This window comes from Acinonyx jubatus, chromosome B3, assembly GCF_027475565.1.
Source record: "Acinonyx jubatus isolate Ajub_Pintada_27869175 chromosome B3, VMU_Ajub_asm_v1.0, whole genome shotgun sequence".
Lineage (NCBI taxonomy): Eukaryota > Metazoa > Chordata > Mammalia > Carnivora > Felidae > Acinonyx > Acinonyx jubatus.
Genome location: NC_069386.1, coordinates 11,876,567 through 11,893,709, shown reverse-complemented (window position 1 = coordinate 11,893,709; position 17,143 = coordinate 11,876,567). Strand labels below are relative to the sequence as shown.

General features: G+C 49.9%; 1 long non-coding RNA gene across 2 annotated transcripts in view; it reads right to left on the bottom strand.

Annotated features, from left to right (window-relative positions):
- The window catches only part of LOC113601933 (uncharacterized), a 257,395-nt gene that overhangs the window by 209,622 nt on the left and 30,630 nt on the right, over positions 1-17,143 (bottom strand). For both annotated transcript variants that reach the window (XR_008298986.1, XR_008298985.1), the window contains one exon: positions 12,038-12,188. This is a non-coding gene — a long non-coding RNA (uncharacterized LOC113601933). The remainder of the gene's footprint in view (positions 1-12,037; positions 12,189-17,143) is intronic.

Here is a 17,143-nt window from a genome sequence, read left to right as displayed (position 1 = left end):
GCCATTGACCTAGCTCAGGCCTGCTGCTAAGCCGGCTCACCAAGATGCCGCCGAAAGAGAGGAGGAAATGAGCCTCCTCAGTCCGCTCCTGGGGCTCCGGAGATTTATTCACTCCGTGTTCTTCCACAGGCTCTGGCTGACACCAGGATTAGTGGTTTCCTTGGCTTTGTCTGGGAGCAAGGCATCAAGAAGTTTCCTCTTCGTTATGTCAGATCGATGGCGGACACATCCCCCCTCAGGAGCAGATGGCATCAAGGCCCTGCGTAGGGCACGCATGGAAAGCCATTTCTGGCAGGGCATACCCAGGCCCGGAAGAATGATTATTCATATACCAACCCCCCCAGCACTGGCCCTTCATACACTCCCCCAGGACAGATATGCTCATCTTTCTAATCGAGGTCTCTCTCCCCAAGCTTGGGGGATGAGCCAGACAGTCTCTCCTTTCTCCCCAGTGAGAAAGTCTGTAAGGACCCAGGTGCTACCCTTTGTCATCATCAAGGATCTTGGACACAGGGGAGGGGCCTGCAGAACCACCCAAGGCAAAGTCATTCCAAGTGCATGTCTATTCAGATGGCCTCAACCTGAGCAATGTGAACCCTCAGATGACATAACTCATAAATTACCATCGATCCGCTGAGGTCAAAGCAGATACAAAAAAAAAAAAAAAAGTATGAGGTTCCTCTTTAAACGTGTCCTGTGTGGAAGAAAGGAAAAGTATACAGTTGCCAGAGCCAGTCAGGACAGCGGGCTCCGTGGAAGTTGTCACCGGAGATGCTGTCACGGTTGCCGTATAGCCACAGGCTTTCTCCTTCAGCATCCCTGTCCGGCATGAGGGCTCTGAGGGTCTGGCAGCGGATTCCAGCACGGATCCAGAGGGCTGGAGTAGAGGTGATAGTCTCCCGTGCTGACTGCTTGCTTTGTTCTGGGTACGTTGTGACATGTGTAACACGTATGACATGTACATGAGCAAGATAAGGATCGAACTGGTGATCAGGCCCTTGCATTTATTTCCATAGACAGCCACCTGGGTGGGCATGATCTTACTGGTCCAATTCTGGATGTCTGAGGGGCCGGCCGTACAGTTAGGTCATTAACCAAGTTCCATGCAAGCCAGATTTGGCCATTAATTGGAGGTGCCATTTCCATCTCACGGTGAAATGTTCTAGAATGCGTGCTACCTTCTGAGAATCTAGTTCCACCGAGCATGACTGCAGAGGCGAGGACAGCGAAAGCGTGCACGTGCGCCTTGCAGGAGGGGCCAGCTGGAGAAGTAAAGGCAGCAGATGCAGCTCAAGTGCGCCCAAGGCCACCTACCAAGTGCAACAGTAGCCACCCCAAAGCACACGGCATTAAAGTAAGGGGGATTCGTGAGGGCAGGGTTGCTGGTAGTCTTGGAAGAGGGGGATGAGCTTTGCCGAGTCTGCTGAAGGTCTGCAAGACTGTGAGAGCTGGGGGCCAACAGAAAGGGACAAGGTTGTAGTCTGGGAATAAAGCCATATATTTCAATGTTCCCATTAATTAAAAATAATACAGAAACTATTCAAATTGAGAATTTTTAAGCCCAAAGAGAATAGATGAGAGGGTATGATAAAGATAAAGTAGGAATCAAGGAGAAAGAAAGAAAGAAAGAAAGAAAGAAAGAAAGAAAGAAAGAAAGAAGGAAGGAAGGGAGGAAATTAACGGCTAGTAGAAATGATCAAAAATTCTGAGACCAGCTTCTACAAACACACATTTCAACAGAGGAACATCTGAAAAACCTAAGATTAAAAAAGAAAGAAAAGAGTGAAAGAGATCACACAAAAAAAGGAAATGGAAAATGAGATGTAAGAACAGATATGAAGAGATTTTTTTTTTGCTATAAGAAAATACAATGGTACAACTTCATACTAATATACTTGAAACTCTCAATGAAATGAATCATTTTCTGAGAAAACGCAAATTACTAAATTTGTCCCAAAAAGAGGTTTAAAAAATCTGCCCTGACCAACAAGCACAGAGGAAAGCAAACTAATTTCAAAGAACTGCCTCTCCCAGAAAGGCTTTGGGGTCAGACTATTGTCACAGCGTGTTCTTTCAAATGTTCATGAAACAGATAATTATTGCATTATGTAAACTGTTCCAAAGTACAGAAAAAGATAGAAAATGATCTGATGTATTTTATAAACCTAGCACAGCATTAAGAACAAAACCTTAAAAAAAAAGGATATAGCAGAAAAGTGCATCAATTAATTCCAATAAGAAACAAAGATAAAGGGGCACCTGGAGCCTAGGTGGCCCAATTGAGCGTTTGACTCTTGGTTTCCACTCAGGTCATGATCTCACGGTTCTGGAGTTCGATCCCCGAATAGGGCTCTGTGCCACAGAGTGGAGCCTGCTTGGGATTCTCTCTCTCTCTCTCTCTCTCTCTCTCTCTCTCTCTCTCTCTCAAAATAAATAAATAAACTTTAAAATAAAAAGAAATAAAGATACAAAGACTGTAATTAAATCCTAATTCAATATTAGCACAATGAATTCAACAGCACCACAAAAGACCATGACAGCTTCTGGGGAGTCAGGAGGGAGTACACAGTCCTGCCATTTGCCACAGCAAGGATGCCTGCATGTGCTCTGGGCCACCTGGAGGGCTGGTGCCCCACCTGGAAGGCAGAGGCTCCCCGGTTTCCCCCAGATAACTCCTCTGTTTGCCCACAAGGTCACCAGGATTCTCATGCCTGCCAGAGAGGGAGTACCGATAGGTAGAAAAGGAGACACCAGGCACTGAGTGACAGAAGGAAGATGTCCCTGTCCCAAAGCATTGAAGGAGCTGCCTCAAAATGGAGTGGAACTATTAAACCGGCCCAAATATTGGAAACTCATGGCAACAGAGGCCACTACAGGGCCAGACCATCCCAGAGCTTGGCGGAAAGAGGTGCCCAACAAACTGGGCATATTTTTTTCTTTCTTTTTTTTTAATTGTCTCTATTTTCCTAATTTTCTACAAGCAGCATATATTACTTTTATAAACAGAAAATAAATCTTAATGGTTTTTTTAATGTTTATTTTTGAGAGAGAGAAAGAGAGACAGAGACAGAGAGCGAGTGGGGGAGGAACAGAGAGAGAGGGAGACACAGAATGCAAAGCAGGCTTCGGGCTCTAAGCTGTCCGCACAGAGTCCGACACGGGGCTTGAACTCATGAACCGCGAGATCATCACCTGAGCAAAAGTCGGACGCTTAACCAACTGAGCCACCCAGGTGCCCCTAGAAAATAAATTTTAACATTAAAATGGATACTGTGGTCTTGTACAGAAAGGAAAATTTGCCATTGAAGGAATGTGAGGAGGAGGCTGTGATATTTGACCCAGGGGAAGACTTAGGAGGCACTTATCACATATTTAAAGAGCCCAAATGTCCATCAGTGGATGAATGGATAAAGCAGATGTGGTGTGTATGTATGTGTGTGTGTATATATGTATATATGTGTGTATATATATGTATGTGTGTATATATATGTATATATATGTATATGTATATATATACACACACATACGTATATATATATGTATATACACGGAATACTACTTGTTGCTGCCATTTGCAACAGCGTGGATGGAACTAGAGTGTATTATGCTAAGCAAAATAAGGCGGTCAGAGAAAGACAAATATCATATGATTTCACTCATACGAGGAATTTAAGATACAAAACAGATGAACATAAGGGAAGGGAAGCAAAAAGAATATAAAAATGGGGAGGGGGACACAACATAAGAGACTCTTAAAAATGGAGAACAAACAGAGGGTTACTGGAGGGGGTGTTGGGTGGGGGGATGGGCTACATGGGTGATGGGCATTGAGGAGGACACTTGTTGGGATGAGCACTGGGTGTCATATGTAAGTGGTGAATCACTAAATTCTACTCCTGAGATCATTATTGGACTATATGTTAACTAACTCGGATGTACATTTTAATTAATTAATTAAATAACTACACGAACACATAAGAAAAAAAGAGGTATCTTTTGCAACCATCAACTCCATACAAACGTAAGCTATAAATAATAGTAGTAGTAATTGAAGAAAGGAGGGGCTTCTTCTGGGATCTTGAAGATGCCAGAACGAGGGTCGGCTGATCTCCAGCCTCAGGGAGGTGGAGTTCAGTTCCACCTGAGGACGCTTTCTAACCGCATGGACCAGCTGTCAGTCCATGTTCTGCCCGAAGCCGTATTACCATCTAAAGAGTGGCCTTGGTGGCCCGTCCAACGCCAGCACTCCAGGGTCCCTTCCTCCCGGGGCCTGCCCAGAACTGGCTGTTTAATGCTAGATCCAGCCGAGAAGGGCTAACTGGTACCATCCGTAAACAGTGTGGGCCAGAGATCGGCTCGAACTCACATACCTGAGGCCGTGTATTTAAATTTTTGTTTTTTACATTTATTTATTTATTTTCGAGAGACAGAGAGAGACAGAGCACAAGCAGGGGGAGGGGCAGAGAGAGTAGGAGACACAGAATCCAAAGCAGGTTCCAGGCTCCGAGCTGTCAGCACAGAGCCCGACGCGGGGCTCAAACTCACAAACCACGAGATCATGACCCGAGCCGAAGTCGGACGCTCAACCGACTGAGCCACCCAGGCGCCCTACCTAACGTCGTGTATTTAAAACAGCCACTGTGATATGCTTCTAGGATATGCTGTCCTAAACAGCTCACTTGGGGTGGTGGGGGTAGAGGGAGCATGGTCGGGGAGGGAGGAAGGCGGAAGAACCTAGGCTTTAGAAAAGTCTGGAAAGCAAACTTGCCCCTGTCCCCAGAGATGGGCAGCGTGGCCAGCCAGGGCATCCATGCCTGGAGATGAGCCCAAGCCCAGTGCTGCCGGGAACACTCCTCTCTGACGTGAAACTAAGGTCATCACGCCCTGCTGAGTAGCCCCTTGGCCAGATGGGAAGCTTGGCCCGCAGAGGCCCAGGGACCCTTCCTTTATCGGCACTGAGAAAACAAGAGCCCTAGGCCCTGCCTCAAAGCTCTCAGCCACACCCTGGCCACCTTCCAGTGCAAAGGGAAGGGACAGAGCGCCACTGAACACCTCCTCACCCCAAGCACACCAGGCTTCCCCAGGCAGGTCCTTCAGCCGAGGTCACGTTTGCCCAGAGGATGCTTGATCGCAAAGGACGAGAGGGAGAGTAACACAACTTTCCCTCCGTTCTTCACAATAGAACAGTGACATCATTCAGGAAGCCGAAGGAGCTGGGAGGAAGTTGGACTTCACGTGTGCTGTAAAAGCGGTGGCTTTGGATAGCAGCCACAGAGCCTGACTCTGCCGGGACACTTGAGCACACCGGCTGTCACTGAGGCTATGCGCTGTCAGCAACACAGACTTCCCTAAAGCAACGGAAGGGTCATGGCCAGGGTTAGGAGGGAACAGGCCACCAGAGTCTCCATGACAACGGTGAGGGTGACGTGCAGGCTCTTTGACAGTCACGGACACCCTGCCCTAGCACCTGGCTACCTGTCCAGTCTCAACAACCCCAGCCTCCCTTCGTCCAGCCCCCATGGTGCCAGGCTTCCAACATGTCTGTGCCTGGCCAGACACACCCCCAACTGCTCTCTGCAGCAACCCCCAGTCGTCCCTCCAATTTTCCTGAACGGCTCCTTGCCCGTTCAAGACACATTTTGTTGTTCCCTGTCTTCTCCTAGTGACTTGGGCATGCCCCTCTCCCAGCCTTGATGACGCTTTGCTGTCACCCCCTGCCTGCCGCTGGGCTGTGGGTCCCTGAGGGTAGGACCTCTGTCTTCTCAAGTCTGCGTCCCTAACACCAGGCCAGAAACAGGCGGGCAATCAGCAAGCCCGGCTGACCGGTGAGTGAAGCTTCCACACCACCCACCGTAGATGTGCCCTTTTCTGCAATCCATTCAGCGAGCAGTATTCTGGAGCCGAAGTGACTGCGTTTGGCAGTGCTTAAAATCCTGATCACCCACCATCCCTTTCGTAACTCTCTAAAGCACACTCTATGTCCCATAAATCAATCTAGGGGGACACGATTATTGTGCACTTTGGTTAATTGCAAACCCAATCAGCTCCCATAAAAAAGCTGGCATTTTACATAGAGCTGAAAGGGGCCACTGGTTTTGAAAGTGCATGTGATGTGGTTTCCTGATGGGCAGAGGAACTTCAGGGAAATACTTAATTGTGTTCACAAATGACATTCGAGCTATTGTCCATGTTCCTTTTTATGGCATCGTAAAGATTACTTTTTACGGTCAGGCTGGCTGACACCTTCATCAAATGCCCTAATGTGTACATTTCACCAAAGGATCATTTGTGCCAGTGAGTAACATTCAGCAACGTTCAACAAAGGTTCATTGAGTGCCTGCTATGAGCAGGGCCCTGAGGAATGGGATCTGTCTCCAAAGCTTTCAAATCCGCTAAAAATATTCTCAATTTCACAAGCAATCGGGACTAAAAAAAAATCTGCTCTAGTCTCCCCCCTGGGGCCCACTGGGTGAAAATGCACCTAGAGTTGCCCCGGGAAATAAAACCTCCCTTCAGGGACCTTCCAGATCTCCTGCAAGGTTTTGTCTCCAGCTGGCTCTGGACATTCCTCCCACAACTCTGTCTCTAAGCAGCTGATCAATGCCTCAGCCCCAGGAACTTGCTAGTCCGGTCCCAGAGACTCAGGCGAGGGGGGAGCACAGACACTGGCCAATCGTCTTCTCCCCCTCTTGCCAATGTTCAAAGGCACCTTCAAAGCAGAGGGAGCCATGTGGTTAGTTAACCCTTAATCCCCAGCCTTACCTCTCAGGAAGGTTATGAAAAGTTGAAGATAATACACTTAACCCAGCTAGCATAGTGCAAGGCATCAAGCAGGTACCCCCCAAAAAGGTTCATCTCTTTGCACTGGCTTGGGCCATTCAATAGCTGGACTACATCCCCCCTCCCCGACCACCCCACCCGCTACAGTGCAGGACTGGCAGAAGAGATAGAGAAAAGTTGAATGGCCAGGGGAGCAGCATGGCAGAAGGAGACAGACCGGGCAGGGAAGGGGAGGGAAGGGGAAGGGTTGACGGCCATGCCAATGTTTCTAGCCCTGTGACCGCATGGATGGTGACACCGTGGACCCAGCCAGGACAAAGCCACCCTTGCTTTGACAGCTCTCGGCTCTGGCTTTTGCTGTAACTTCTGTGCCATGTAACCTGCCTTCTTTCATCGCCAAACTCGGCCCCCAACCCGTAGAGCCTCAGTGCTTCCTCCTCCAGGAAGCCTTCCTTCACATTGGAGAAGGAAGCAATCTGTCGCTCCTAAGGGAGGCATTCCGTGACCAATGGCTCCCATCCCTCTGTGTTCACTGGGAGCGACGTGCCCGGGTGCCGAGGACATGCGGACAAGCGTTCCTGAAGAAAATCGTGAGCGAACGAACCGTACCATCAGTGCTCCAACAGAAAACAGAATCCGGCTCGGTAGATCAGATAGAGAGACTCTACTGAGGGCGAGTTTCAGAGGTGCGGGCAGGGTCGAGAGAACAGACGTGCTGAGGTGCCCAGAGGCAAATACTGAATGCAGGGTTGTGGGGAGCGGTGACCACTCCCAGGGGAGGGGAGGGGAGGGATGTACAGGAAGGGCACAGGGGGCAGGAAGAGACGCTGCCATCGCCCATTGGAGGTGCAGGAGCAGGAGGGGTGGTGGGTGTGCCAGCCCCTCCTCCTCCTCCCTCTGATCTCCAGCCCCTGCCAGGCTGAGCCGTGCTCCCCAAAGTTGAGTCCCCAAACCCATAAGTTGAGTCTTAACACCTCCCCCCAACCTCAGAATGTGACTGTATCTGGAGATGGGGCCAAAAGAGGGAATTACGGTAAATGTGGTCATTAGGGCCAACCTAGTACAACAGGACTGGAGTCCTTCTACGAAGAGATTTGGACACAGATCCCCAGGGCAGGGGCGGACGGGGCCATGGGAAGGCACAAAGAGAAGGAGACAGCAGCATCTGCAGGCCAAGGAGAGAGACCCGAGCAGACAGACGCCGACCTGCTGACACCTGGGTCTCGGATCCCCAGCCTCCAGGACCGCGAGAGAAAACAACTCCAGCCTCGGCCTCCCAGTCTGGGTTATTTGTTCACAGCAGCCCACGCCAGCGCATACGACTCCCCAGCTGGAATCCAGCAGACAAAACAACAAGGCCACACGGTACTTAGGGGTCAGCCTCCTGGATCCCAGAGCAGAGGAGGGCAGAGCACAAACAGGGGCTCGGGCGGGGGGCGAAGGAAGTATAACTAATACACGGCAAATCGTCGGTTCATCCTGGATACTGAGTGCGAAGCTCAGAGGACTCCGTTCTGCCCTCAGAATTCAGTATGGCTTTGGCAGTTGGAGCCGTGTCGCAGTGAAATGCTTCGGCCACACAAGCCAGGTAGTAGTACCCTGGGAGAGTCCACGAGGGGCTGTGACAGAACGAAAGACTACCGTGGATCACAAGCACCGAGAAGCCACACGCATACACGGTTGACCCCGCAAGCCCAAGGTGCACACGGCACCTGCCTGCGAGTCTCCTCCACGACCCGGTGAGCTGCTGTTTCCAGAAGCCAGCAAAAACGCACGCGCCTTAACCAGGATGGAGGTGCTCACGTCCTGTGGTGCCTTACACGTGTCACACTGTGCCCTGCGTTTCATGGGCTCATTTCATAATCCCAAGATTTCCAAGCAAGAATTGAGTTCTAATTTGGAGGTAGAGATACTGAATGCAGCTCCAGAGAGAGCCTTGGATGTGCCAGGAGAGAGCCTTGACTTTGTTCTTAGCACTGGATCCAAAATTAGCAGACCCGTGAATCACCTTAGGAATGCATTCGAAACGCAGATTCCCGGGCCCCTGTAGAGGAATTCCTTTTTTTTTTTTTTTAAGTTTATCTATTTATTTTGAGAGAGGAAGGGGGGATGGGCAGAGAGAGAGAGAGAGAGAGAGAGAGAGGATCTCAAGCAGGCTCCATGCTGTCAGCACAGAGCCCGACAAGGGGCTCGATCCCACCAACCGTGAAATCATGACCTGAGCTAAAATCAAGAGTCAGACGCTTAACCGACTGAGCCACCCAGGTGCCCCCACCCCGGCCACCGCAGCGGAGTAATTCTAACTCAGTGGGTGTGTAGTCATAATGGGCATTTTAAGGAAGAGCCTGGGGTGAGGCAGTCCCTTTGACTATATGCCCTTTCAAATACAGGTTGGGAAGAGGCATCGAAGGGCAAGAGCAAGGCCTGACCTGCCTGGCCTCGTGAGTGTATGCACGGCCCCAGACACCATGTGATGTCTTTGATGCACTGTAGGTGTGGGGTGGGCAAAGCAAGGTGCTGTGGATACTGGAGGAGCAGAGAGATGCGAGGGGCCAACTGCAGGGGCCTGGAGGATGGCAGCGTTGATTCCTGAGCTAGGGAGCATGGAGGGGGCAGTCAGCTCTGGGGTGAGTGCCGATGAGGGCCCGCGGTGACTCCACATCTGGAGGCAGAGGCTGGGCAGAGGTCTGGCCTGGGTGCCGATCCAGAAGGTATCAGGGCAAGACTGCAGGTGACTAGGAAATGGAGGGGACCATCCAGGGAAAGTATAAGCAGGAAGGAAATCAGCTGCCATAAGGTATTGAGCAGAACAGATGGAGAGAGGAGCACAGAAATCCAAAGGAGGGAGGTAACCACATCACATGCTCCCAAAAGGACAAGAGGCATGAGGACCGGAACAGAATGGACAGTCCACACAGCTCCCAGGAGACTGTGGGCCCCAGTAGGCTGATTGCAGTGAGTTAATGTGGGACTGGCCAGAGCAGTGGCACTAGGACAGAGGAAACTGGGAACCTAGGAGCACACTCACGAGGGATGTGTTCACAAATTACACCATGGGGGCACCGGGGTGGCTCAGTCAGTGAAGCATCCGACTCCGGCTCAGGTCCTGATCTCATGGTTCGTGGGTTCGAGCACCGGCAGGCTCTGTGCTGACAGCTCAGAGTCTGGAGCCTGCTTCAGATTCCGTGTCTCCCTCTCTCTGCCCCTCCCCTTCTCTCTCTCTCTCTCTCTCTCTCTCTGTCAAAAATAAATAAATATTAAGAAAATATACTTTTAAACATCTCAAAGTCTGTAAAAAATTAATTACAATTTACTCTTTTACTATTAAAAATTTAAAAACCAAATTGTAAGAGCTTGATGTTGTATCTTGTAGGTAAACAACTATTAATGTATATGTAACACACACACACTAGAGCTAGTAGGAAGGCAAGTTAATGGCAGTGGCTCCAAATTTGCTTCAATACCAACCCTTCTCCCCTGTCCGTGCTGGACTGCCTGCTTGTGGAGGGAAAAAAGGAAGCATGACTCTTCCCTTCTCTCCTCCTTGTCCACAGTTTCTCTCCTTCTCCAAGTCGTACCTGGTTACTGACCCTGCTGGGCAAAGCCTGGTAGGGGAGAAGGGTCTAGACCTGTTTTCTGGGTGTTGTTTTGTCCAGCTGACATCACTCCTGCACCTCACGACTCCCGGGACAGGACTCAGACCTCAGTCCTCGGTGTCCCCAAATCCAGGTGGTGATGGACCCTCCAAAGGTCCCTGTAAGGCCTGCCCTTTCCAACAAGGCTTGAGACCGGGAGACTTCCATCCACCCACACCCCTTCTTGACGTGCCCCCCCACAGCCTTCTCTAAGGAGACCCCCCTCACAAACCCTCCCCTTAAGGACTCTGCACCTTTCTAGCTCCTCAGGGCAGTCACGGAGGGGCTCAGGAGTCTGAAACCATTCCCGAATGCCTACTTGGAAAGCCAGTGATACAACCGAGCACCTCCCTTTGCCTACAGAGCCTCCACGGTAGCTAAGTCTGTAGAATCCACAATTGTAACACCCTGTTGATCACACGCCATCCAGGACACTTGGGTGACTTTACTAACAATGTGCCCTCCTTCTCAGCCGGGCACTCCTTCGGGAGCTACCCCAGGGCCTGAGCCTGTCATGGTGACAGCAATACGACACCCCCTCCATGCGGTAGCAGGCATCTGAGATGCAGATTTCCCACCACCCTCGTCCAGTGGACTTTTTGAGACTTTCTGCACAATGAAATCCTTTCTTTCAATGGGAGCCTATTATGCAAAGTCACACAAGGTGTGACTTTGGTCGAAGCTCGATTGAGTTGCCAGATTTCCGCACCCCCCCCCCCATTATTCAGCAGCCACCTGAACCCTGAGACATCACCAGGCCACGCTGTGCCATCAAGTCTAAAATCTACTGCCGTCATCCTGGGTCTGGACTTGGGCCTTGACCTCCTTCCACCCACTGGATATTCAGGCATCCTTCCAGCTAACCTACCCCAGACCCCTCTAAACCCAGTGTCCTGACTGAACCCCGGTAAAACTTAGCTGGGCCCCACCTGCCCCCAGCAGGCTCCCGTCCTTATTACACCAGGGCCCTACGGTGATGGAGAGGTGGCCCAGAATTACAATGTAACTCGAAACTTCTGCTGCCAAGCCCTTCCCATCTCATTGCAAGACTCCTCATTTTGTTTTCCTGATGCGACTTGTTCCTCGGGGGAACCCCCCCCCATTCCCTATGATTTGGGTGGGGCTGATTCCATCTCACCCCATCTCAACATGGAGACCTCCGACCCAAGCTGGATCAATCAGAGCATCCGCCCCTGTGACCACCAGCACAAATGAGACTCCGTTCTGGGACTTCAACCAGAACTTTCTTCCAACAGATACTGCTAAGGCCGCACGAAAGAAACCACAGCTGCTGGTGGCCTCTGCGTGAGAAGAGCATGTCCAGCAGTGAAGTCACACAAAAGAAAGGAAAGAGATGTAGAGAGAGGTATCTTGGTACATCTGAGCATCTGTATCCTGTCATGCCTGATGCTGGCCGACCCCTGGGCTTCTCAGGAAAAGAAGCCAAGAATATTACCTGCCTTTCCTGAAACCAGTTTGAGCTGGAATTGAATACAATCCTTCAAGCAGTTGAACTCTCCCTGACCTCGCTTAGAGGTCATATGCCCCTTAGAGCACAAGGGGGACGAGGGCCCATCATCGCCCAGGCAGATGGAGTTCTGTGTCCCCAGCACCTTGCCTACCGGGCCACTGCCGATCGGGGACATCCTCTGCCTTTTCATCCTCCAGGGGCCGTTGCCCACAAGGTAGCTGAGGCCTTCCAGTCCTGTTCCCCTTACAATCAACAATGCCACCTCTCCAAGCGGTTAACTCAGTCTTTTTTGATTTTGAGGGCTGAAAGGAAAATGAAACAATCACTCAAAAGCAAATAGCAACATTCTTTCAACATGTTTCTTTTCAGTGCCTGCGGCACAGCTCTGTCTGTTGGGTGCACCTGTCATTCCCGGGTAGAAACACGTGAGGCAGAGCTGATGGGGGACACTTAACTGGTGAGGAAAACTATTGGTTGTTGTCGTGCTGCTAGGTTCACGAAACCAATAGCTCATCAGGGCCTCCTCCTGAGTGCTGAGCATTTTGCCCCCGGCCGTGTAGGGACAGAAGGAGGGCAGCCCCCACCCTGGGAAAGAAACAAGGACTGACTAAGTATGTGAGACAGATTTTCTTTGTTTCAAATGATCTGCATCCCAAGGGCCCAAGATTTGGCCACCGCCCATCTCCCAGCTTAGATATTCATTCACCCCACAAACAGCCACTCTGATACTGAATACACTGAATTCAGAGCCGCTTCCCTCTACCCAGAAACCGTGGCCCTGCTTACACAGGCGTCCTACCGCACTGGCAAGATTTCCATGCTGTTCGAGGGGCTGGCCCTTATCGTGAGACAGTTTCTCTCCCGGGGACAAGGGATGCCTCTCTCAATGTGATCAGGGCAGAGGGTGTGAGAAATTTTAAATGCGAATACTGTTGACCAGTGAGGCTCGGTGTCCATTTATCTGTCACCTCCCTGCGCAATCCCATCCACCATGGAATCCATTCCTGCTCTGAAGCTCTGTGCCCAGGTCTGAGGTGACAATGTCTTTGAGCCCCAAACTGCAGCTGTCTACCTTCAGGACATTTTCAGATAACCTTCAGATGCCTCAAACTCAGTACGTCCAAAACAGAACTCAGTATCTTCCCCCAGAACCTAATCCATGTCTCCTGTTTCAGTCATACTGAACCATGCATGAGCTCAAGGCAGATTCATGAAAATCATTGTCAACTCTTCCACGACCAACTGTCAACGCCGAGCCTGTTAGTGCTAAATGCTCGTTATCTCTTTGCCACTCACTTTTCTCCTCCCCGCAGCTAGAGCACAGCCTTCCAACTGATCCCCCGTTTCCTCTCCCATCCACTTTCCACCCTACAGCCAGCATGATCTCTAAAATGCAAACCCACGGTATAGAGGTTCCTCAAAAAATTAAAAATAGAACTACCCTACAACCCAGCAACAGCACTACTAGGAATTTATGCGAAGGATACGGGAGTGCTGATGCATAGGGGCACTTGTACCCCAATGTTGATAGCAGCACTTTCAACAATAGCCAAATTACAGAAAGAGCCTAAGTGTCCATCAACTGACGAATGGATAAAGAAGATGTGGTTTATATATACAATGGAATACTACTTGGCAATGAGGAAGAATGAAATCCCGCCATTTGCAGCAACGTGGATGGAGCTGGAGGGTATTATGCCAAGTGAAGTCAGTCAGAGAAAGACAGATACCTTATGTTTTCACTCATATGTGGATCTCGAGAAACTTAACAGAAGACCATGGGGGAAGGGAAGGGGAAAAAACAGTTACAAACAGAGGGAGGCAAACCATAAGAGTCTCTTAAATACAGAGAACAAACTGAGTGTTGATGAGGGCATGAGGGAGAGGGGAAAATGGGTGATGGGCAGCGAGGAGGTCACTTGTTGGGATGAGCACTGGGTGTTGTATGGAAGCGATGAATCGGGGGAATCTACTCCCAAAGTCAAGAGCACACAGTACACACTGTATGTTAGCTAGCTTGACAATGAATTATATTTTAGAAATTAAAAGTTAAAATTAAAAAGCTAAAAAAATTAAAGAGAAACCTCAACAAAAAATAAAAAGAAAAGAAAAGAAAATATAAACCCAACCCTGACCTGTCCAGTGCTGACCTTCTATATGAACTCTGCTTCCAAACCCAGGGCTCCGGCCAGATAGATCTGCCTACAGTTCCCCCAAGGTGTTTCAAGCCTGCAGACCCTCGTTCAGGCTGTATGCTCCTCCAGAAAGCCCTCCTCTGGGCCACCTTCCCTGGCACCTTTCCCCACCCTCAGTGTTGATCACTCCGTCTTCTGTGTCCCCCATAACTCAAACCTTCCTCTAGCATTACATTTGCTGTGTGCCCTGTGGTCCTTCATTTCTTGCTCATTAGGAACACGAGCTCCAGGTTTTACCCCTGGCCGGATCCCCAGCATCTAAGCAACATTCAAGAAATCCCATCCAACTTAGGATCAGAAGGAGAGTTTCTGCCTTATCAATAATGTGGCCCTTGGCCTTAAGATGGCCCCCCAACTGACCTCAGAATGCAGCCAGTCTTGGTGCACGGAGCCCTGTGGACAAGAATCCGTGGGGCAGCTCAGATTGCTGGACTAAAGGAAGGTGTTCCAAAAAGCTTGCAGTAGGGGAGCCTGCCCTTTAGGGGAAAAGGATATGTGCAAGCCCCTTCCCTAGCCCTACCAAGCCCAGTATGCTCCCAGAAAACTCCTCTTGTCCCCATGCATTCTCTCTGGTTACCTAGGAGCACTGCTTGGTATTTATGAGCATAGGGAATGTTGCTTTCACGGGTCTTTTTCTTTCTATTCCATTAGCCAGAAACATTTCATGGTTTCTGCTTGCTATTCTCCTCAAATGCAGAAATGTGAGTGAGTCCTTACCCTGAAGACCTGTCTTCATTCCCAGAGGGTCACCTTCCATGAGCGTAATCTACAGGATGGACTGTTCAAGATCCCCAGCCTGACCTCTGGAAAAATCACCAGGATGTGGCCCCCAAATCCCAGAGACTCCAGCTCAGAAGACAACTTAGCTTCCAGATGAAAAAGAAGTAAGAGATGAGGGGAAAGAATCCACTCTACTCAACGAATTCCAAAACACCAAGTGATATCTTACCAGAGGCATCATGCAACACTTGGAAGTGATATTCTCAAATGAGTGATATTCTCACAAGTCACCACCCCACCCCACCATCAGCCTTTGCTCAAAGCTGGAACTCCCAAGCTCACAGCAAATTTGGAGTCAGGTGGTCAGACTGAGTAGCAGGGAGGCTGAGACAGGAGCAGAAACAGTGAATCAGTCGATCAACAGCTACTAAAGCTCCATTACATGCCAGGCCCTGCAGGCTGAGTGTGCACGGGACAGAAGAGTCCCTGCTCAAAGACGACTTACTCTACTGAGAGATGGCGGGCGTAGACAAGACTGGCAAGTGTCTTAAAGGGGAGAGGAGTCAAGGCGCCAGGGTGGCTCAGTTGGTTAAGCACCCCGACTCTTGCTTGCTGGCTCAGGTCATGATCTCACAGTTCACGAGTTCAAGCCCTGCATCAGGCCCTGCAATGTCAGGGACTCTCTCTCCCTCTCTCTCTCTCTGCCCCTCCCCATCTCTCACTCTCTCTCAAAATAAATAAATAAACTTTTTAAAATATGTTTGAAAAAAAATGGGGAAGTGGGGGAAAGGAGTGTGGATTTCATTCTAGGAACAGCAGTGGTCATCAGGGGCCCTCAGGCTAGAAAGTGACACTCTGGTACATGCTTTGAATGGGCCATCGGGCAGTTAGGGAAAGAATGGATTCTTGGAGGACAACAATAGAAGCAAGGAGATCAGTTAAAGTTATTGTAGATCCAGCAACTAAGGAAGTTAGTCTGGGGGTGACTCTGGAGATGGGCAGCTCAGGAACGGATTTCAGATGTACCTTTGGGGAACACGGGTGAATGCAGCGTGGGAGGGGAGAGAAGACAGAGCATCAGGAGCCATGTGAAGAATCGTCCAATCGCTCGGTTGTGCACCTGAAACGAACGTAATATTGTATGTCCACTATACTTCAATAATAATTTTTTTAAACAGCGTCAAGGATGCCTCCTCACTTGAGCAGCAAGGGGACGTGGTGCCATTTATAAGATGGACAGGATGAGTGCAGGGAGGAGTCATTTTGGGGGAGGGGACAATCGGCATCTTCTGTTGGACATTTCATGTTTGAGACACCGGCGTAGCGAGGTCAAGGAAGCAGGTGGGACGCACACGTCTGCAGTTCGTGTGCTTCAAGCTGTGGTGCAGGCAAGGCCACCAGGAAGTCTACAAGGGGGAAGGGTTTAAGAAAATTATGTAGTAAGTCCTGATTCCTTAAGCTCAGAGCCTGACATAAGATCCAAACCGCTGGGTGATCACTCAGTGTAAGAGTCTGGTCCCCACCGTGGGGGACGGGGGCAGAAGAAGAGGAGATGATGTGGCTGTTGAAACTGATGATAAATAACCACTGATTATTTGAAAAATAAACTAAATATACGCACACACACGGTCTGGGGCTAAAATCCAACTTAGCAAGTGACAAGGCGACGATGACGAAGGAGCCGCAGGGTAAAACTGGCTGAGATTCAGCCATGAGAAGGAATAGTGCTGATGCCCGCTACCTCCTGAGTGAACAGAACAAGCCAGCTCTGGAAAACCAGACATCACATAAGCCCATTTACATGACATAAACAAAATGCCTCCGATGGATAAATCCATGGAGACAGAAGGCGGATTCGAAGACATGGGGGAGCAGGAGTGCAGGGGTAGAGAGGGGGGGCATGATGAAAGGGTCCAGGCTGTGTTCTGAAGGGGATGAAAAAATTCTAGATGATTAAGTGGAGAATTAATGGTGCTGACGGTTGCACAACTTTGGGAATATACTGAAACTCCCTGAGGGGTGCCTGGGTAGCTCAGTCGGTTGAGCGTCCAACTTCGGCTCAGGTCATGATCTCATGGCTTGGGGATTTGAGCCCCGCGTCGGGCTCTGTGCTGATGGCTCAGAGCCTGGAGCCTGCTTCTGATTCTGTGTCCCCCTCTCTCTATCTCTCTCTGCCCCTCCCCAACTCGCACTGTCTCTCAAAAATAAACAAACATTTAAAAAATTTGTTGAATTCATTAAATTGAATACTTCAAGGGGGAAACAGTATGGTATGTGAATTACATCTCATTAAAGCAGTCCTGTATTTTTTAAGTCCGTTGATGCCCTTGTTCTTGTTGGGG